This window comes from Ictidomys tridecemlineatus, chromosome 9 (genome assembly GCF_052094955.1).
Source record: "Ictidomys tridecemlineatus isolate mIctTri1 chromosome 9, mIctTri1.hap1, whole genome shotgun sequence".
Taxonomy (NCBI): domain Eukaryota; kingdom Metazoa; phylum Chordata; class Mammalia; order Rodentia; family Sciuridae; genus Ictidomys; species Ictidomys tridecemlineatus.
The window spans coordinates 93,806,065-93,827,726 of record NC_135485.1 but is presented as its reverse complement, the minus strand read 5'-3'; positions in this window follow the sequence as shown (position 1 = coordinate 93,827,726).

Genomic DNA, 21,662 nt, shown 5'->3' with positions numbered 1-21,662 from the left:
TTTTTAAATCCTTTGTGTATAGACCAAGGAGTGGGATAGCTGCGTCAAATGGTGGTTCCATTTCCAGATTTCCAAGGAATCTCCATACTGCTTTCCAGATTGGTTGCACCAATTTGCAGTCCCATCAGCAACGTATGAGTGTACCTTTTCCCCAACATCCTCGCCAACACTTATTGTTGTTTGTATTCTTAGTAGCTGCCATTTTGACTGGAGTGAGATTAAATCTCAGTGTAGTTTTGATTTGCATTTCTCTAATTGCACATTAGAGATGTTGCTAGAGATGTTGAACATTTTTTCATATATTTGTTGATTAATTATATATCATCTTTTGAGAAGTGTCTGTTCGTTCCTTGGCCCATTTATTGATTGGGTTATTTGGTTTTTTGGTGTTAAGATTTTTGAGTTCTTTATATACCCTAGAGATTAGTGCGCTGTCTGATGTGCATGTGATAAAAATTTACTCCCATTCAGTAGGTTCTGTATTTACTTCACTGATTGTTTCTTTTGCTGAGAGGAAGCATTTTAGTTTGAATCCATCCCAATAATTGATTCTTGATTTTAATTCTAGCACTATAGGAGTCTTATTAAGGAAGTTGGGACCTAATCCGACATGATGAAGATTTGGGCCTACTTTTTCTTCTATTAGGTGCAGGGTCTCTGTTCTAGTGCCAAAGTCTTTGATCTACTTTGAGTTGAGTTTTGTGCATAGTGAGAGATAGGGTCTTAATTTCATTTTGTTGCATATGGATTTCCCAGTTTTCCCAGGACCATTGTTGGAAGGGCTATATTTTCTCCAATATATGTTTTTGGCACCTTTGTCTAATACAAGATAACTGTATCTATGTGAGTTTGTCTCTGTGTCCTCTATTCTGTACCATTAGTCTACAAGTCTGTTTTGGTGTCAATGCCATGCTGTTTTTGTTACTACTCTGTAGTATAGTTTAAGGTCTGGCACAGTGATGCCACCTGCTTCACTCTTCTTGCTAAGGGTCTCTTATTTTTCCAGATGAATTTCATGACTGCTTTACTATTTCTATAAGGAATGTCATTGGGATTTTTTTTTAATATTTATTTTTTAGTTTTCGGAGGACACAACATCTTTGTTTGTATTGTTTGTATGTGGTGCTGAGGATCGAACCCGGGCCGCACGCATGCCAGGCGAGCGCGCTACCACTTGAGCCACATCCCCAGCCCTGTCATTGGGATTTTGATTGAAATTGTATTAAATCTGTATAGTGCTTTTGGTAGTATGGTTATTTTGACAATATTAATTCTGCCTATCCAAGAACAAGGGAGATCTTTCCATCTTCTAAAGTCTTCTTTAATTTCTTTTCTTTTTTTTTTTTTTTTTTTAGCATTCTGTAGTTTTGTTGTAGGGGTCTTTCATCTCTTTCATAAGGTTGATTCCCAAGTATATTTTTTTTGAGGCTATTGTAAATGTGGTGGTTTCCTTAATTTCTCTTTCAGAGGATTTGCAACTGATATACAGAAATTCTTTGATTTATAGTTGTTGATTTTATAGCCTGCTCCTTTGCTGAATTCATTTATTAGTTCCAGAAATTTTCTGGTGGAATTTTTTGAGTATTCTATGTTTAGAATCATATTGTTGGCAAATAGTGCTACTTGGAGTTCTTCTTTTCCTATCTGAATCCTTTTAATTAATTTCATCTGTCTAATTGCTCTGGCTAGAGTTTAAAGAACTATGTTAAATAGAAATGGTGAAAGAGGGCATCCCTGTCTTGCTCCAGTTTTTAAAGGAAATGTTTTAAATTTTTCTCCATTTAGAATGATGTTGGCCTGGGGCTTAACATAGATTGCTTTTACAATGTTGAGATATGTTCCTGTTCTGTGTTTTTCTAGTGTTTTGAACATGAACGGGTGCTGTTCATGTTGTTGAATGCTTTTTCTGAATCCATTGAGATGATCATATGATTCTTATCTTTAAGTCTATTGGTGTGATGAATTACATTTGTTGATTTCTGTGTACTGAACCAACCTTGTATCCCTGGGATGAATCCTATTTGATTGTGGTGCACTATCTTTTTGATATGTTTTTGTATTCGATTTCCTAGAATTTTACTGAGAATTTTTGAATCTATGTTAATTAGAGATATTGGCTGAAGTATTTTTTTTTTCTTTGATATGTCTTTGTCTATTTTTGGAATCAGGGTGATATTGGACTCATAGAATGAGTTTGAAAGTGTTCCTTCTTTTTTTATTTTATGTAATAATTTGAGGAGTATTAGTAGTAGTTCTTCTTTAAAGGTCTTGGTAGAACTCAGCTATGTATCCATCCGGTCCCGGGCTTTTCTTGGTTGGTAGGCTTCTGATGGCATCTTCTATTTCATTGCTTGAAATTGATCTTTTAAATCATGTATATCATCCTGATTCAGTTTGGGCAAATCATATGACTCAAAATTTGTCAATTCCTTTGATATTTTCTATTTATTAGAGTTCAAATTTTCAAAATAATTTCTAATTATCTTCCATATTTCTGTAGTATCTATCATGATATTTCCTTTTTCATCACAGATGTTGGTAATTTGAGTTTTCTCTCTCCTTCTCTTCATGAGCATGGCTAAGAGTTTATCAATTTTATTTAGTTTTTCAAGGAACCAACTTTTTATTCTGTCAATTTTTTTCAATTGCTTCTTTTGTTTGAATTTCATCTCTAATTTTAATTATTTCCTTTCTTCTACTGCTTTTGGTGGTTGATTTGTTCTTCTTTTTCTAGGGCTTTGATGTGCAATGTTAGGTCATTTACTTGTTACTTTTTCTTCTTTTAAGGAATGAACTTCATGCAATGAATTTTCCTCTTAGTACTGCCTTCATACTATCTCAGAAATATTGATATGTTGTGAAAGTGTTCTCATTTACCTCTAAGAATTTTTTAATCTCTTCTTTGATATCTTTTGCAACCCATTGCTCATTTAATAGCATATTATTTAGTCTCCATGTGTTGGAGTAGCTTTTATTTTTAATTTTATCATTGATTTCTAATTTCACTCCATTATGATTTGATAGAATGCAATGTAATATCTCTACTTTTTTGTATTTGCTAAGAGTTGCTTTGTGGCATAATATAGTTTATTTTAGAGAAGGATCCATGTGCTACTGAGAAGAAAGTATATTTATTTGTTGATGGATGAAATATTCTCTATATGTCTATTAAGTTTAAGTTATTGATTATATTATTGAGTTTTATAGTTTCTTTGTTCAGCTTTTGTTTGGAAGATCTATCCAGTGATGAAAGAGGTGTGTTAAGTCACTCAGAATTATTGTGTTGTGGTCTATTTGACTACTGAACTTGAGAAGAATTAGTTTGATGAAAATAGAGGCTCCATTGTTTGGGGCATATATATTTATAATTATTATGTCTTGTTGATATATGGTTTCCTTGAGTAGTGTGAAATGTCCTTCTTTATCCCTTTTGATTAATTTTGGCTTGAAATCTTTTATTTGAGATGAGGATGGAGACCCCTGCTTGTTTCTGCAGTCCATGTGAGTGGTGTGATTTTTTCCCAAACTGTCACCTTCAGTCTGTGGATGATTTTTCATATGAGATGGGTCTCTTGGAGGCAGCATATTGTTGGGTCTTTTTTTTTTTTTTTTTTTTTTAAATCCAATCTGCTAGTTTATATCTTTTGATTGGTGAGTTTAGGCCATTAATATCAGGGTTATTATTGAGACAGGATTTGTATTCCCAGTCATTTCTGTTTATTTTGGGTATTTAACTTGACTTGGTTTTTCCTTTGATTAGTTTTTCCTTTAGTGTAATACTTTCCTCTGCTGATTTTCAATGTTGTGTTTCATTTCCTCCTCTTGGAATATTTTGCAGAGGATGTTCTGTAATGCAGGGTTTCTAGCTGTAAATCTTTTAACTTTTATTTATCATGGAAGGTTCTTATTTCATCATCAAATCTGAAGCTTAATTTTGCTGGATATAAGATTCTTGGTTGATATCCATTTTCTTTCAGAGCTTGGTATATGTTGTTCCAGGATCTTCTAGCTTTCAGAGTCTGGGTTAAAAAATCTGTAGCTATCCTAACTGTTTTCCTGCTATATGTAATCTAATTTTTTCTCTTGTGGCTTTTAAAATCCTCACATTATTCTCTATACTAAGCATTTTCATTACAATGTGCCTTGGTGTGGATCTGTTGTGATTTTATACATTTGGCATCCTGGAAGCCTCTTGTATTTGTTTTTCAACTCATTCTTCATGTTTGGAAAATTTTCTGATATTATTTCATTGAATAGTTTGTTCATTCCTTTGGTTTGAAACTCTATTCCAATAACTCTTAAATTTGGTCTTTTTATGTTATCCCATATTTCTTGAATGGTCTGCTCATGGTTTCTTACCATCTTCACTGTGTGATCTACATTATTTTCAAGATTATATATTTTGTCTTCATTGTCTGAGGTCCTGTTTTTCAAGTGATCTGATATGTTGGTTATACTTTCTAGGGAGCTTTTAATTTGGTTTATTGTTTCTTTCATTTCAGGGATTTCTGTTTGGTTTCTTTTCAGAATGTCTACCTCCTTATTGAAGTAATCTTTTGCTTCCTGTATTTGCTTATGTAACTCTTTATCAAAATGATATTTTGCTGCCTGTATTTATTCCCACATATCATTCTTTAATTCACAGGACATTTTAATTATGTACATCCTGAACTCCTTCTCTGTAATTTCTTCTGTTGTGCTAGCCATGGATTCTAATAATGTAGTATCTTGATTAGTTTGGGGCACTTTTCCCCTTGTTTTTTTCATGTTGTTTATATGTCTTCCCTTCTAACGCTGTGGATCCAAGGCATTACCATTTTTACCTTATAGACTTATAGTGCTCCTGCAGGGTTCCATTACCTCTCCTTTGAGGGGAAGAACAATGTTCACAGATCCCAATACAAACAATATACAACCTTAACCCAAATAGTTGCTATTAAGACGTTTACAGTTTGGTCACAATATACAGAAATGATGAGTTCAATTATTATCTACAATATAATGAGTAGATTTGCAAAAGGATTTACAGTTTCTGATGGTGGACAAAGAACTGGGTGGGTGAGGTGTAGAATGAGATGTTGAGGGGATAGGAAGTGAGGATATAGAGTTATTAGATATTAGGAAGTGTGGAAGAGGAATCTAAAGAAGATGGTTAGTAGCAGGAGAAGAGAGAGGAAGTGATTTTGTGGAGACAAGTAAGTGGGAAGACAATAGAGTACATAAACAAACACACATAAATATTAAGAAAAATAAAAAAATGTAAATTAAGAGACATTTTAGTCTTCAGTATCCTAATTCATGCAAAGTGCTTGGTTTTACAAATGTTGGGGATGTGATGGTAGGAGAATGGAAAGGGAGAAAAAAGAAAAAAAAATCTTGGAGGAAGAAATTAGGATTATTTTGGTTGGAGAGCAGTATCTTTCTTGCTTCCCTTCTCATCCAATAGGTGAGGTTGTCTGTTGTTTGCTGGTATCTCCACCCTCAGGATGGTAAAAGTTACCAGGGTGGGAGGGTTGGTCTTGGGTGCTGGGCACCTAGAAGTGGGATATGGCTCTAGCTGGTCTACAATGGGAGACTGCACCCCAAGCATCTCCTTTGGGGCCTACTAATGTGATGTGGGCGCCTGGTCTCGCCTGGTCTTATCTCTTTATATTACCTGTAGCCCTCATAGTTCCTTGTCTCTAATTTAGTCTCTAGTATCTCTCTCACCCTCTCCCTTTGTACTTCCTAATTGGGGACTTTCTCTCTGGAGGTCTTGTGGGTTGTGCTCTAGGGGCTGTGCACCTGTCTTGGAGAGCTGTTTTGTATTGGGCAGTCACTGAGCCAGGATAGCTGCTGCCAGGGAGAGGAGGGAGATGGGGACTATTGGTACCTGCCCAGCCAGTGTTCCAAGCTGGGAGTTGCCCCAACTAAAAGATGGTGATGAAGGTGTCCCAAGATGGAGATGGTTGCTTTCAGTGATGGAGTGTTGGGCCGGGTGGGGGCAGGCATGGTGTTGGATGGCCTGTAGTGGCTGTCGGCTGTCTTGGAAACCAGTGTGAGGCTCTGTGTGAGTTGGCACGGCTGACCCGAAATTCAGTATTCTAACATGAGCCCATTACAATCAAAAGACTTTTGTTTCTTTCATGACAATATGCACGCTATGTCTGTATTCCTCCTTTACTTGTGCATTCATTTAATATTGATTATCTTCTAAGTGTGGAAATTATTCTAGATGCTGATTATTCAGAGATAATCAGCTTCTGCTGTATCTGGATGGTTGATTATTAAATAGATCAAGACCAGTGGTTGCCTAACATTTTATCATGCATTGCTGTCAGTTAAATTTTTATTAGCCCTCTCCACCATATATACCTTTTTTTTGAAAACTATATACTTTTGTTACTCATATATACTGTGTGTACTTTATAAATATATAAAAATAAAAATTAAAAACAATGAGAAAAAATATGAATATAAATTATACTTTTTAAATTAAAAATTTAATGTTAATTTTACATTTATGACACAGGTATTGCATACCCCACACTAGGGATTATTGATTCCAAATGTGAGGCCCATATTATTTCTTCACTACTCTTGAGGAGTAACACTTCCGTTGGTGTACATTCTCTGGTTGGCACATAATAATTGGAAACAAATAGAGTTGCCTGGGGGAATCAGGAAAGGCTTTATGAAACAATGTGGAATGAGTAAGAGTATTAACAAGTTGAAAAAAAGGAAGCTCATTTCATGCAGAAAGAATAGCAGACCCAAAATTATGGAGTTGTGAAGGCCTTGGGTGTGGGAGAGAATGATCAAATATTTAACGCATGACCAGAACACTGGGTATGTGTGGAAATACAGCTGATGAGGTTGTCTGAGTTAAGACAGGATCTTGGACTTTAGTCTGTAGATAACAGGGAACTGCTGAAAGTAAGTGGGGAGCGTTGGGAAGCTGTTGCCACAAACTAGGGGACAGATAATAAAGGTGTGGACTCTTGCAGTAGCAAGGGATGAGAAGAGGAAATGAACTCAAGAACTGTAGCTGAGAGTTCAGATATAAAGACTGCACAGGTATGGGATGAGGAAGCGGGAGAAACTGAGGATTCTACCTAAGGAGTGCAGCGCAGAGTGACCCTAGTGGCTGAGTCAGGGATTCCGTGGGAGAACCAGGTTTTGAGGAGCAATGTAGTAGCTTGGAGAAAGCACAACCTCTGGAACCAGAATGACCAAGGTTTGAATCCTTGCTGTAGCACTATCTGCAAGTGTGGTTTTAAGCATGTGCTTTCTCTCTGACGACTTTTCTCATCTGTGCAATTGGGCCAATTATACTGATTCTGTAGGGTTGAAAAGATCAAATGAGATTTTTTTTTTTTTAATTTGTGTGATCTAGTCATCTCCCACTTGTATCAGATGCTACCTACCTGGGGCAATGGAGTGACTGAGAGAGTCAATGATACTTTAGAAGAAATTATACTAAAATTAGCAGATCATTACAGTGTTTCCATATTTATTTTGAACTTAAAACCTCAGCCGCCACTGGGAGAAAGCCATAGATAGACTAAAACAAGAGGAGAGGGGAACAGATAATAAGGAAAAATGCTGATGATCTCCTGCTCCAGTCTCACAGCCCAATGGGTGAAGTCATTTAATGATGATAGATAATCATCAAAAAGTTAGAACTTGGGAAATGAGGCATTAAGGGTTTTGCAGGGGAAATGTTAAGGGTGAAGATTGGGGGTTTATACACCGGGACTGGAAGGAACCAGATTATAACATCAGAGACTCTCTGTTCCCTTTGAGTCACTCCCCTATGTACATTGAAGGCTTAATTGGAGAGACACAGGCTATGATTGAGGTCCATAATGAGCCCCAAGGGAATAGAAGAAATAGGAGAAGCATGAAAATTCCAAGTACTATGAGAGAGAGAGAGAGACAATAAGCTGAATAATTTATATGCTAGAAAACAGAATTAATTTGCCAAATAGAATGAGAAATTAAAATGAACATAATAATATCAAAGAGATAAAGGAGAACATTAGAAACATGAAACAGTAACCATCAGTTACAAAGGAAGATAGGAAACACCGGGTGGGGAAAACACAAGAGATGAAATAAAAAGACTTTAATAATATAATAGACACTGTTGAAAACAATTTAGTGACCCAATTTTTTAAAGAAAACATGGTGGATCTTTTGTGGGCATAGGCGAGGAATGGTTGCCTGATTTCTCAGTCCCTCCTGCTTTTATTTTATCATTTTCTTTCTTTTTTTAAAAAATATTTTTTAGTTGTCACTGGACCTTTATTTATTTATTAAAAGAGAGAGAGAGAGAGGAGAGAGAGAGAGAGAGAGAGAGAGAGAGAGAGAGAGAGAATTTTTTAATATTTATTTTTCAGGGCTGGGGATGTGGCTCAAGCAAAGCGTGCGGCCCAGGTTCGATCCTCAGCACCACATACCAACAAAGATGTTGTGTCTGCCGAAAACTGAAAAATAAATATTAAAGAATTCTCTCTCTCTCTGTTTAAAAAAATATATTTATTTTTCAGTTTTCGGTGGATACAACATCTTTATTTCATTTTATGTGGTGCTGAGGATCGAACCCAGCGCCTTGTGCACGCCAGGTGAGCACATTACCGCTTGAGCCACATCCTCAGCCCCTTTATTTATTTTTTATTTATTTATATGTGGTGCTGAGAATCGAACCCAGTGCCTCACACATGCTAGGCAAGCGCTCCACCACTGAGCCACAACCTCGGCCCATTATTTTATCATTTTCATTGTTGTACTGGGGACTGAACCCAGGGGCACTCTATCGTTGAGCTACAACTCCGGCACTTTTTATTTTCTATTTTGTGCTAGGGTCTCTCTGAGTTTCCCAGGCTGGCCTCAAATTTGTGATCCTTGTCCCAGCATCCAGAGCACCTGGGATTACAAGCATGTGTCACTACACCTGGTTTTAACTCATCTTTAAAGGAACTTTCACTTTCTCTATTTTTTGGCTTTCCTCCATCCATAATACTTAGTATGAGAAATTCCAGAGATTTCTAGAGCTGTCATTAACCACTAATCTCCCTCCTATTAAACTGGTCTGGGCAATCCCCTCTTGAGCTTGAAGGACCACCTTTTCTCTGTCCTTAATCTTAATTACTATAGTTTGTTTATTTTCAGATCTGGGATCATCTGGCTATTGATCACATGGATCAGAGTTATCAAATCCTCACATTTGTCACCACCCTTACTAGATTTTAAACTGACTTTTTAAAATTCTGCCCCATACTAGTTGATTTGTGAAACTGCAGGGCCAATGATAGGGGAATGATTCCGCCTTGTGTTCCGTGGCAACATATGAATGAAATAAAACTGCCTTAAGCCACTGAGCTTGCAGGCCCTGATATTTCAGTATTTGTATTACTTTTCTATGCCTGCTGTATCAAATTACCACAAACTCAGTGATTTAAAACAATAGAAATGCATGCTCTCCTAAATATAGAGGCTAGAAGTCCAAAATTTGTAGCACTAGGCTCAAATTAAGGTGTTGCCAGGAGTTATGGCTCATATATGAAGCATCACCCCAAATTTCATATGTGAGACAATACAATAAATTTTCAGAGGTGAAATGATTAGATTGTGAGAGGTGTAGCAATCAGTGAATTAACCCACTGATATGGACTAACTGGGTGGTAACTGTGAGCAGGGGGTATGACTTTGGGGTTTACATTGTGTTCCTGGTAAGTGGAGTTCCCTCTCTGCTTCCTGTTTCCATGTCCTGAGCTGCTTTCCTATACCATGTCCTTCCACCATGATGTCCTGCCTCACCTTGCGCCCAGAGAAATGAAGTTGGCCATCTATGGACTGAGATCTCTGAAATTGTGAGCCCCAGAGAAACTTTTCCTCTTCTATGTTGTTCTTTTCAAGTCTTTTGGTCACAGAAACAAAAAAGTTGACTAACACACAGATCTATATGTTCTTTGGAGGCTAAAGCAGGGAATCTATTCCTTGATTTCTCCAGGTTCTGTTGCCTACCTGCACTCCTTGGCTTCTAGCCACATCGCTTCAACTTCCACCAGCATCTTCAATTGTCTCTTCTGTGTTTTCTCATTACTTTCTCCCCTGTGTTTCTGTGTTAAATCTCCCTCGGCCTTGTGTTACAAAGATACATATGATTGCTTTTAGGTCCCAGTCAGGAAAACTAGGATCATCTCTTTATCTCAAGATTCTTGACTTCATTATATCTGTGAAGATTTTTTAAAAACCACATAAGATAAGGTTTACATGTTCCATCAATTAGGACCTGATATCTTTGAACAGCCATATTCAGCCTACTGCAGTACTTTAGTATTTGTAGAGATTTCAGATTTTACATAATGCAAGCCACAGGCACCTCTTCCTGGTTTTTATTTCTTCTTCTTCTTTCTTTCTTTTTTCTTTTTTTGCATGAGAGAGAATGAATAAGCTTATGGGAAGCACAGGTATTGAAATAATATCCTTTGAGATCAAATGAGCCTCACCCATATCAGATTCCTTTTCTTCCTTCCCTGTAATGTCAAACAGTTGAAAATTTGGCATTGCATAGCCATATCTCATGAATAAATGGAAACTGTGTGCTTAATCATTTCATTGATATTCAAAGTTGCCAGGTAACACTGCTTGTATTTCTTCTGCTTTCAATAGAATAGATTTGCTTTAAATAGTTTATTTCCCAAAGGAAGTTATGTTTTTCTGGCACTGTGTAATTTGGGGATGTAGGAATACAATCTATTAAGATCATGACAGTGTCTGATGGATACTGAAGATCTCGTCCATTCATTCCAGTCTCTTTCTAGATTGCCTTTATGTAAATGTGAGAGATTGGAAAAACTGAAAAATGTGCTGACCACTCTCCTTCATATCTAGAACCTGGATGCAAATTAGGTTCTGTCTACTAAATACAGTCATGAAGCATTTTGTAGGAAGAAGGTAATAGAAGTTCATACTGAGCTTTTGGCCCTCATAGCCAGCAGGTTTTCTGGATTCAGTGGTTTCTTTCTTTCTTTCTTTTTCTTTTCTTTTTTTTTGTCATTCTTCTGTTTCCTGGATGTCAAAATACAGTTGCATTAGAGGCAGCAACAGTAGTAGTAGTGATTTGACACCAGCATTCCCACCAGTAGCAGTCATTTGACACTAGCATCATAGATGTAGTGGTGAGCTTTTGACTCATCGTTCCAGTGATGGCCACAGACGTAACTCCTCCAGCAGATCTATTCTGTAATGCCCTAGGAATCAGCTTGAAGCCCTCTGTATAAACCATTTAAAACATTTTGTCAGCTGTGCGTGGTGGCACATGCCTGTGATCCCAGTGGCTCAGGAGGCTGAGGCAGGAGGATCGAGGGTTCAAAGCCAGCCTCAGCAATGGCGAGATGCTAAGCAACACAGTGAGACTCTGTCTATAAAAAAAAAATACAAAATAGGCTGGGGATGTGGTTCAGTTGTTGAGTGCCCCTGAGTTCAATCCCCAGTACCAAACAAACAAACAAAAACAAAATAAACCCCCCCCCCCCAAATTTTGTCAGTACTCAATTCCCTGTATTCAATTTCTTTCTGCTTAAAATGCTTACAGTGGGGACTGGCGATGTAGTTCAATGCTAGAGAACTTGCTTAGCATGTGCAACCCCCTCAGTTCAATCTCTAGCACTGCAAAACAGACAAATGAACAACAAACAAACAAACAAACAAAGCCTGCAGTGGTTTGAGTGAGTGTTACACTGAATACTGTCTGATCCAGTGTCAAGAGATATGAAGATGGACAGAAGACAACTCTATTTCAGCATTCAAAAGAACTTTTTTAGGAAACTCACTTCATTCTCTTTCATAATATCTTCCCTATTTTCTTGTCACTCACAGAGCTTTAATTAAAATATAAGACACCAGGATATGATGTGGGTAAGCTGGAGCACAATACACTTTTAAAGAGTTTATTTGAGCAAGCCATAATTCATGAATCAGACAGCTCTGAACAAGAAATGGTTCAGGAGCTCCACCTAGGGAATGCCAGGAGGAGGCTTTTGCAGAGCAGAAAAAAGGAAAGCATTTGATTGGTTATGATCATGCAGTTGCTTTATTTGGGCTATCCTGTTGCAATTCCCTAGTTACGTACATTTGTTGTCAAGCAAGGTTGCATCACTCATGAGGCCTAACTAATTTTGTCTTGTGGATTCTTCAGGGCCGCTCTCTAACTTTAATTTACCTTAACCTGTATGATTTCTAATTCCCACCTAAATCTTTTATTTTCCTCTCATATGGTTAAAGAATTCTCCAGAATACTGGAAATAAATAATAAAGGAGAAAAATGTGTATTATATTTACTATATATTATCTGTAGTATTATATATTATCTAAAGCTAGGTCAATGTTAGGTTTATTAAAGTTTAGATGGTTTATGAATTTATTTTAAATCTGTGTCAAGCATTGCTTGAAATAGCAATTGTTGCCTTAAATTAGATGCATTTGGTCATTAAAATATTGCAATATTCTGTTTGCTCTGGGGTACAGCTGAGCAGTAGGCTAAATATTGAAAATATTCTATAGCAGATTTTCAAATTGTCCTTAATCTGCACTGGCGTTGGAATATACAAAATAATTTGAGAGACTCTAGAAAGAATCCTCTACTACAAATGATCTTTATTAAAACTGATCAAAGCATCACCAGTAATAATTAGGTACTTTTTGCTAAGTTGTGTGCTTTAGGTGTTATGCTGGAGAGTGAGCCAGGTGGGGTGGTGGTGGGCAATTTTTTGCTGATGGTGGTGGGCAATTTTATATTCTGATGCTAGCAATAGTGCAGTGCAGGCACAATGGGGCTCAAAATTAATAATTAGTATAGAATTGGTATCTGGTTGAATCTAGAATTGAAGGTAAAAACTATCAATACAGAACAGGTGTTCTAGGGATAGGTAAGCACTTTCAGTAGTAGTGTGTTTTAAAACTAAAGTATAAATTCAGGCAGTAGATTTCCTTTAGTGTTGAAGGCAGTAATTCCAGAATTATGTGAGACATTTTATGCCAATGGATGAAAAACATCCTACCATTCTTTCCCAAATGCATAGCAGACATAGCATTTTTTCCAGTTTCTAATTCTTCTAAGATGAAGGCTTCATTTGCATATAGACTTTTGGTAGTCTCTACCGAAAGATAGAAGTAAGAGGGTATGACAAGGGCTGTTAAATTCCTGCACAACAACCATTCTTCCTTTCCTCCTTACTTTAAGAGGCTACCTCCCAGGATAGAGGGTGAAAAGATTTCCAATGCCAGAGACTTTCCTGGCCTTCGTAGTTAAAGGCATAGTTATGGGTCCCTCCTGGATACTTCTCAGAAAACACCTGGACATTGGTATATTGACATGTGATGCTCCCTGAAATGTGACAGCCTTGTGCCTGAGAAAGAGCCACTCTCTGGAACCAGTCCAAACCAGCTCAATATAGATGGCAGACTAGGAAGATAAAAGGACTGGTCTTTGATGTCCTTGTTGAGCCACTGCACCAACCCTGGGACTGCTTTCTTCCACTCTTTCTATCCTTTTTGTGAAAAAAATCAATATATTATAAATATCTTAACAAATATTTATTACCAATGTATTTATTACAAATAAATTCATATTTCTAAAGCAGTAATAAATACATAACATTATCATGTGAGGTTGATAATGCATGCAGATGTAATACACGTGCAGGTTGAAGGATGGGAGAAGTAAATGTTTCTATATGCTTGTGAGGTTTTTACATTTTACAATAAGTGGTAAAATATTAACTCCAGCGGATATGTAAAAGTTAAAGATATTATATTATAATCTTTATCATAATTGCCCAAAATTAATGTAAGAAGATATACAATTTTTAAGTCCACAGAGTAAAATGAAATTCCAAAAAGTCCAGGAGAAGGCAAGAAACATGAAACAGAAAACAAACAAAAAAACAGACAGGACAAACAGAAAACAATAAAGGTTGATGGCATTAGATGTTACTAAACACTGCAATTAAAAAGCAGAGATTATCAGAATGGATTGAAAAGGCAATACTCAACTATATGGAAGCCCAGATGAAGATTCTACAGGTATGTTGTTATGGCTGGGTGGCTGGATGGATGAAAAGGGATGCTCATGTGCTATAATAAAGTTGAAAGAGAATCGAACTGGAAACTATACTGCAGGCTTCAAGCTGATTATTTTTTCTTATTTACAAAAGAGATCCTTATGTCTTCAGTATTAACCACTCTTTTTGACATATACTACAAACATCTTTTCTACTTATCATTATCTTAAGTAGTAAGCTGATTTTAGTTTCACTGGTTATTTAAATTCAACTAAAAAACTTGCCATCCATAATGAGGAGAAAAGAAACTTGCAAGTAAAGGAAAACAAAGACTGTCTTATATTTGGGGCTTACATAAAAGATTCATTCTTATGAATATACTTGGTTTGGTAAGACTTTTATCAAGTCAGAATAAATTATATGCAGAATTTAGAAATAAATGGAAAAAACACAAAAAGTTTACTATTCTCTTTTTTGTCTCTCAGTGTAAATAAAGCACTCATTTAATAAAATCCCATGCTCAAAGATGCTTCCCTAATTTCTTTCTATCTGAATGCCATTTGTACTATAAATGTATGTACCTTAGTAAACAATTCACAAATATGATACTTTCACACCTGGTCTGTTGAAAGTCTCGAGTTCAGCAGAATTTCAAGTAGAAATTCTACACAACAAAAACCTTGTTCTAGTAAGTAATACTTACGGCTCACAATTGCTTATTTGTAAAAATATTTTTAATAATAAGACAAATTAATTATTGTATAATCTAAGCATTCAGAGTTTCATATCAAAACTATTGACTAATAACTTTATCCAGATTTTATAGTGACATCATTATTTATTTTTATTTATGATCATTTTGTCCTTTCACCAGGATTGAGATTTTGATCAATAAATATGAAGTTGTAAAACTATGAACTCTTTTGTACAATAGAAATTATATCTCTCCTAGATGTTTGATGAGAAAAAAATCTGTAAAAGTTATGTCACTGAACATAATCAGAAATATTAAAATTATTATACCATCTCCTATTCTTGTCTTACCATTGTATGTAGGGGTGGATTGGGAAGAGGTCCTTTTAATATACAGGTTTTCAGGAGAAGAACTGGACTCAAGAGCTGTACTTAATAATACTAAAACCAGCCAGATGCAGTGGCAAATGCTTGTAATCCCAGCAGCTCAGGAGGTCAGGGCAGGAAGATTGCAAGTTCAAAGTCAGCATCAGCAACTTAGGAACACCTTAAGCTATTTAGTGAGAGCCTGTCTCAAAATAAAAAATAAAAAGGACTGGGAATGTGACTCCTCTTCCCCATCCCCCCCCCCAAAAAAAAAACCAACTAAAAACAAAGTGCCTCTTCTGCACCTGGACCTAATATAGATGATGAGATCCAGGAATCTGAATCTGAGATGAGGACATAAAGGGGTGAAACTTTTAGAAGCCTTGGAAGCAAATGAGTATATGCTTTCTATAGGAGGAATGTATATAATATATGGTTAGATGGCATTCTGCTATGGCTTAAAAATATGTCCACAAAATCTTTACTACTTGTCCCTTCAAGAAGTTGTATTTAATTTCCCTCTCCTTAAATATGGGCTAGACTTACTGGATCTTTTCTAATGAATATGATAAAGCAGAAGTGATAGATAGTGTGCAGTTCTGGAGACTAGGTCACAAAGACATTTTGACTTCCTGTGTCCTTCTCACATAGGAAAGTTAACTACCATACTATCAGGACACTCAGGCAGCCTATGGAGAGGTCAAGATGGTAAGGAACTGAGGTATCCTACCCATAGGATGTGAGGAACTGAGTTCCCCTGCCCATAGCCCTGAGTGAGCCATCTTGAACGCCAGTCTTCTAACCCTAGTCAAGCCTTCTGTTGCCAGCAGCCTCTGCCAACATCTTAATTGCAACACATGAAAAATTCAGAGCCAGAAACGCCCAGCTAAGCCTCTACACAATTCTTGACCGACAAAAATAAAAGATAATAAATGTTTGCCGTTTTAAATCACTAACTCTGGTGATCATTTGTTACACAGCAATACATAATTAATACAATGCTATGAGATGACATATCAGTTAATTATGGTCATAATAATGCTGTGTAATATACAATTATAAAATCTCAGTGATATACAATAAGCATTTATTATGGTTAGAGGTGATTTAGCTCATCTAGGTTGAGTTCAAATAAGCGGTTCTTGCTTTTGCATTTGGAGTAATTGGAATTCTTCCTTGTATCTTCTTCATTTTCTTCCTGCATCAGCAAGCTATTCCCAGCTTGCTCTTTCCCAAGATGCAGGAGGGCAAGACCAGTCATTCATGTGACTTTCATATGAATGGACACATCTATCCACTAACATTTCATTGGCAGAAACAAGTCACATGCTGACTCCAAAGTTGAGTGGGGAAATAGACATGGTCTCAGTGGGGGGAGGAACTGTGAAGTCACAAGGAAGGGATGAAAAACTGAGGTCACTAAAGCCATCTACCACAAGGGAGGTGGAACAAGCAAGTTGTAAAGCAAGTTGGGAATGGTTTAATAAGACTAAAAGCCACAAAACTGCAAAGCTTGAAGATTGGTATTGATGCTGCTGCCAATGACAGTGTGGCCACAGCAGTCCTTTCCAGTGGGTCATGGAAGGCGATAATATTGCAAAATGAGTTTTCAAATCTTGCCGAAACAAATACAGTCTTGAACATTCATTTCTGAGATGGGGAAGTGGGTGGGGGATGCATAGCCTCCAAAGAGAGGCTAACACTGGTTTTAGGTAGAAAATTTGATAACAGTGTAGAGCTCACATTTATGCCAATAACCCCCTTTGGAAATCCTCAGGCTCTAGAAATGTGGGTTATCATAAGCTGTTGTTGGCATTTCATGTTTACAAAGATTTTCATTAAATATAAACCTCTGTTCAACAGAGGAAAATATTTATGTTTGTTATGGTATGGTTTAGATATGAGGTATCCCCCAAAAGTTCATGTATTAAATAATGCAAGAAAGTTTAGAGGTGCAATGATTGAGTTATGAAGAGCCTTAAGCTAGTCAATGCATTGATCCACTTTAAGGATTAACTGGGTGGTAACTGTAGGCAATGGAGTGTGACTGGAGGAGGTGAATCACTGGGGCAAGCCCTTGAGGTATATATTTCAATCCTGAAGAGCAGAACTTCTCCCTGTTTCCTTGTTGCCAAGTCCTGAGCATCGTTCCTTTACCATATTTTTCTACCTGCCTCATCTTGGGACCAAAGCAATGGAGCAGGCTGCTTATGGACTGAGACCTCTGAAACTGTGAGCGCCAGATAAAATTTTTCTCTTCTAATTGTCCCTGTCAGGTCTACTGACTAAAACAGTGATACTTGAAACAATGGAGTATTACCCAAATATATCCATATAGATGACTAAGGCAGTCTTGGAGATTTCAGATATGGAGGTATCTGGAGGTATAATTTACAATTTATAAGGTTATATATTTAAGTGCTCAAAGTTAACTTTTTCCTCAAATTCAAGTGAAACATGAACAAACGGTTTTTGGCCAGTTGCAGTCAGCATTAACATAGGTACTAAGTGGTTCAAAGCAGAGCAAGCAATAGGTGCACTCTAATTCAAGAAAGAAACACGAACAGAGTACTTGGTTTCAATCCTGAGCTCATCCATTTAATCTCCACTTTGCTCCTTTCTATCTATAAATTAGAGATGATGTTGTGTCTACTGTTGGTGTTTTTTTTTTTAAATACCTATTTGTTTTTATGGAAGAAAACTATGATAGGACAGACCTAGTCCCCTGAGACTGGGCACCTTGATGTAGGGCCTCCTCTTTGGTTGCCCCAAAACCTCACTAGTAGAACTTGTTCTCTCTCTTCCTACTGAGACCAATTTTTCAAAAACCATTTCCCTCTGTTTTATATTTTTATCCATATTAGAGTTAGGTTAATACATTTAAGGAAATATTGAGTTTTATCATGATTCATTCTATAAAGTCTCATGAAAGAGTGAAGATCTCATCCTCAAAAGTTTTAAACAATCTAGGAATATCACAGCCTGGTATTATGCAGACATTCTGATTTTTGTGTTATGGTATTGATGTCATCTGTGTCTTCCCCGCTGTTTCCAGAATTCCCATACTATAGAATGTGGTATTATTTTATAAGTTATATAATCATGCTTAAAACAGAAGATGGAATAGGGGATCATGAAAGAATATCAACATTAATGATAGCATGTTTACATGTTTACTATGCTGTTTTTAACATTAGATTTGAAAGTCCCTAACACCAATTCATTTTTCTATGTGGTTGAATGGGTTTCACAACTGAATACTTCAGTTGAAAGAAATAGCCTTTGGCACAGGAAAAGCTTGAGGTTAGCTTGAGAAGATTAAAAGGGCCACTATTTCATAAACATTTGACAAATTGCATCCAGAATTTCTTATTTTGCACAAATAAATCAGTATAGTGGCTTAACTCTTGCGTTTAAAAGTAGCTTAACTAACTAAACTTCTTTCTTTCTCTCTCTTTCTCTCTTTCTTTCTTTCTTTCTTTCTTTCTTTCTTTCTTTCTTTCTTTCTCCCTCTCTTTCTTTCTCTGTCCCTTTATTTTTCTTTCTCTCTTTCTTTCTCCCTTTCTTTCTTTCTTCCTCCTCCTCTTTCAAGAAAGAAAGAAGTGGATGTTATCCCCTCAAATTATTTTTCAATCATTTGCTATTAAAGCAAATGGTATTCTATACCTGTATTCTATACTTGAAGGGGTATGCTTATTTGTGTCATGAGCCCTGGGAAGTTGCTTTCTTATAATCTCCAGAGATCCATATTTCTAATAGATATATCAGTTTGTTTTTAAGTACCCTCTTACTTGCTGTAATGATTTTGGGGAGGTCACCTCACCAAATTTCCCTAAGCCTCAGTTTTTTCATCAAGAAAGGGTTTTACAGATCAGGAAACAAAGATTCTGAGAAAAAAGTGATCTTCATGGAGTGAGAGGCTGGTTAGAATCAGGTTACCTCCCAACTCTGAGATTCTCACTTGGTGCTGATGGTGCTGGCCACATCAGAGTCAACAGAGCATGGTTTAGGTCGTTTGCTTTTGATTTTCTTAAAAACAAAAACAAAAACAAAACAAGTGTGTGTGTGTGTGTTTGGTGTATTTGTAGCAAGCAAACAAACAAACAAAAAAATCATGAAACTCCACCCAGCATGGTTTGATAATTTTGCTCAGGTGCATAGACATTGTTGCACTTTGGAAAGATTCAACACAGCATTTCTCTTTTCAAAATAAAACTCTTCTTTCGTTAAAATATCAATAATTTATTATAGAAAACTTAGAAACTGTAGACAAGTAGAAGAAAGAAAAAGACTTTCCATTCACCCCTTTGAAATTACTTTAGTGCATTTTCTCTCAGTCTTATTTGCTTTGCTGTGGGTTTATGTTGTAATAATTAATAACTAGATTTTAGCCATAATTAATCATTAAGTTCTTGCTAAGTTTAAGTCTTGTTCCTACCCTTACCATAAAGGGATTCTTCACATATTAAAACTCTGAAGACAAGTATGAAGACGAGAATAAAGATCACTCAACACCCCATCACATAGTTCCCCATATCAATGGGTGTCTGGGTTTGAAAATAATATTTTTCTATCTCATGCTTCCATTTTATTCATCTCTTTCTCCTATTCTTGTAGGCAGAGGGTAATAATTCCATTTCCATGAAACAGGAGCATTCCAGGAATCAATAAAGGCATGCGAAACTGATTTAAAGGCTCCTAAATCTTATGCAAACATAAATTTCTCTTGCTGTCAGTTCTCTTAATTATGAAATTAAAAACTTGGACCAAACTCTTCCTCATGGTTCTGGCCCTGCGTCTGCGTCTGTCACTACTGGCCACATTGTTTTTCCTCTCAAGCCCCCTTTCTTCTTTATGTTTGAATGGTTAAGAATTATGGTGTGAGATAGAATTTTAAAACTGAACATCCAAATGTTTTAATGTAGCAAAATTTTGTGCATATTATGGACATGGTGGTATTTTCTTAATTATAACTTTGTTTTTTGAACATCTTTATTCCATTTTGGCACAGCTTCATTTTACTTGAGGTTTTCAGCTAAATTCCCCAAGATGAATAAATTCCCTAGATGAGCTTGTCTTAACTGTTTGGCCAGGTTTGGAGGTGGCATGGAACAGGCTTAAATGTTACACCCCTTGAGATCTTGTTCTTTGATGCCATGGCTTTGGGAGTAAGTGAGGCAGAGAGCCATGGGGACTGAAATCTAGTTTGCACTCCACTTTCTAAGCAGTACATGCTTTTCCTAATTTGCACGAAAGTGTACTCTGGGCTAGGCGATCAGTGTATTATGGACCAGTGACCATGGATAGGTTGTTGAAGGGAAGACTCAAGGTCAATGTTGCCCTTCATGTCATCTGTGATACTGGATTCGCCATCATCCTACCTGCTCCACAGCTGACCATCCATGCAGCTTAGATGTCCGTCACTGTCTGCAGAGACCCTTCCTTTTGTCACCGTACTGCACTGTGCTTCTCTGGGGGAGGCGTGGAAATTTTCCCGCTCTTATGCTGTTCTGGGGACAGCACAGGGAAGTCTATGTCACCTGTGCAGGCACACCAAGCAGCAGCCCTTTCTCCTTGGAAGCCTTACCATTTACCTGGGCTCTGCCTGAGCAAGAAGGCTAGATTTCCTTCTCTCTCAGAGACCACCACCCTGTCTAGGGGATTTTGAATCCTTCTCGAACTCAGCCCAAGAACTAAGAACAAGGTTCCTCTTCTGGAACCTGTTAGCCTCCCTGTTACACTTTCTCAGCTCCCGTTGCTGTGCAGTGGAGTCTTTCCCTAGCCTGAGTGCTCTTTCTTAGGCAGGGGAAGGGCTGAGGCTGGGATCTCTGTCATCTGTGTGTTTCCCTCATTATATTGTATGTCTCATGACTTATTTTGACATCCAAGTTGTATAATTTTAAATCCCAAATCCAGGAATGAACTCTAAATTTTGTTATCTGCTGACACACCCGTTTTCCTAGTCAAGGAGCAGAAAACAACCAAGTGGTGGTGGTTATATGTGGGGAGAAAAAGGGACAGTTGAGGGCTGAGATTGTAGCTCAGTGGTAGAGTGCTTGCCTTGTACTCGTGAGGTCCTGGGTTCAAGCCTCAGCACCACATAAAAATAAATAAAGATATTGTATCCACCTATAACTAAAAAAAATTTTTTTAAAAAAGGGACAGCTGAGCAAAAATACATGGGGGAATGTCAGTGTGGCAATGCTTTAGAGTTTGGAAATATCTAGTAAGTTTTCATTGTGCTCTTTTGGTCAGTCTTAAATGATGTCCTCAATGGCATTATTTTCCCAATTCGAAGGGACCCTATTAAAAAGAAAACAATGGGGGCTGTGGCTGTAGCTCAGTGGCAGAGCGCTTGCTTAGCATGTGTGAGGCACTGGGTTTGATCCTTAGCACCACATAAAAATAAAGAAATAAAATAAAGGCTTCTGTAAACCTAGAACTTAAAAAAAAAAAAAAAGAAGAAGAACATAACACATACCTGAGAATAAATCTAGGGAACAGATCATTGAACTGAGGTTGTGAAACTGCTTTCAGAAAAAATTACTCAAGGGC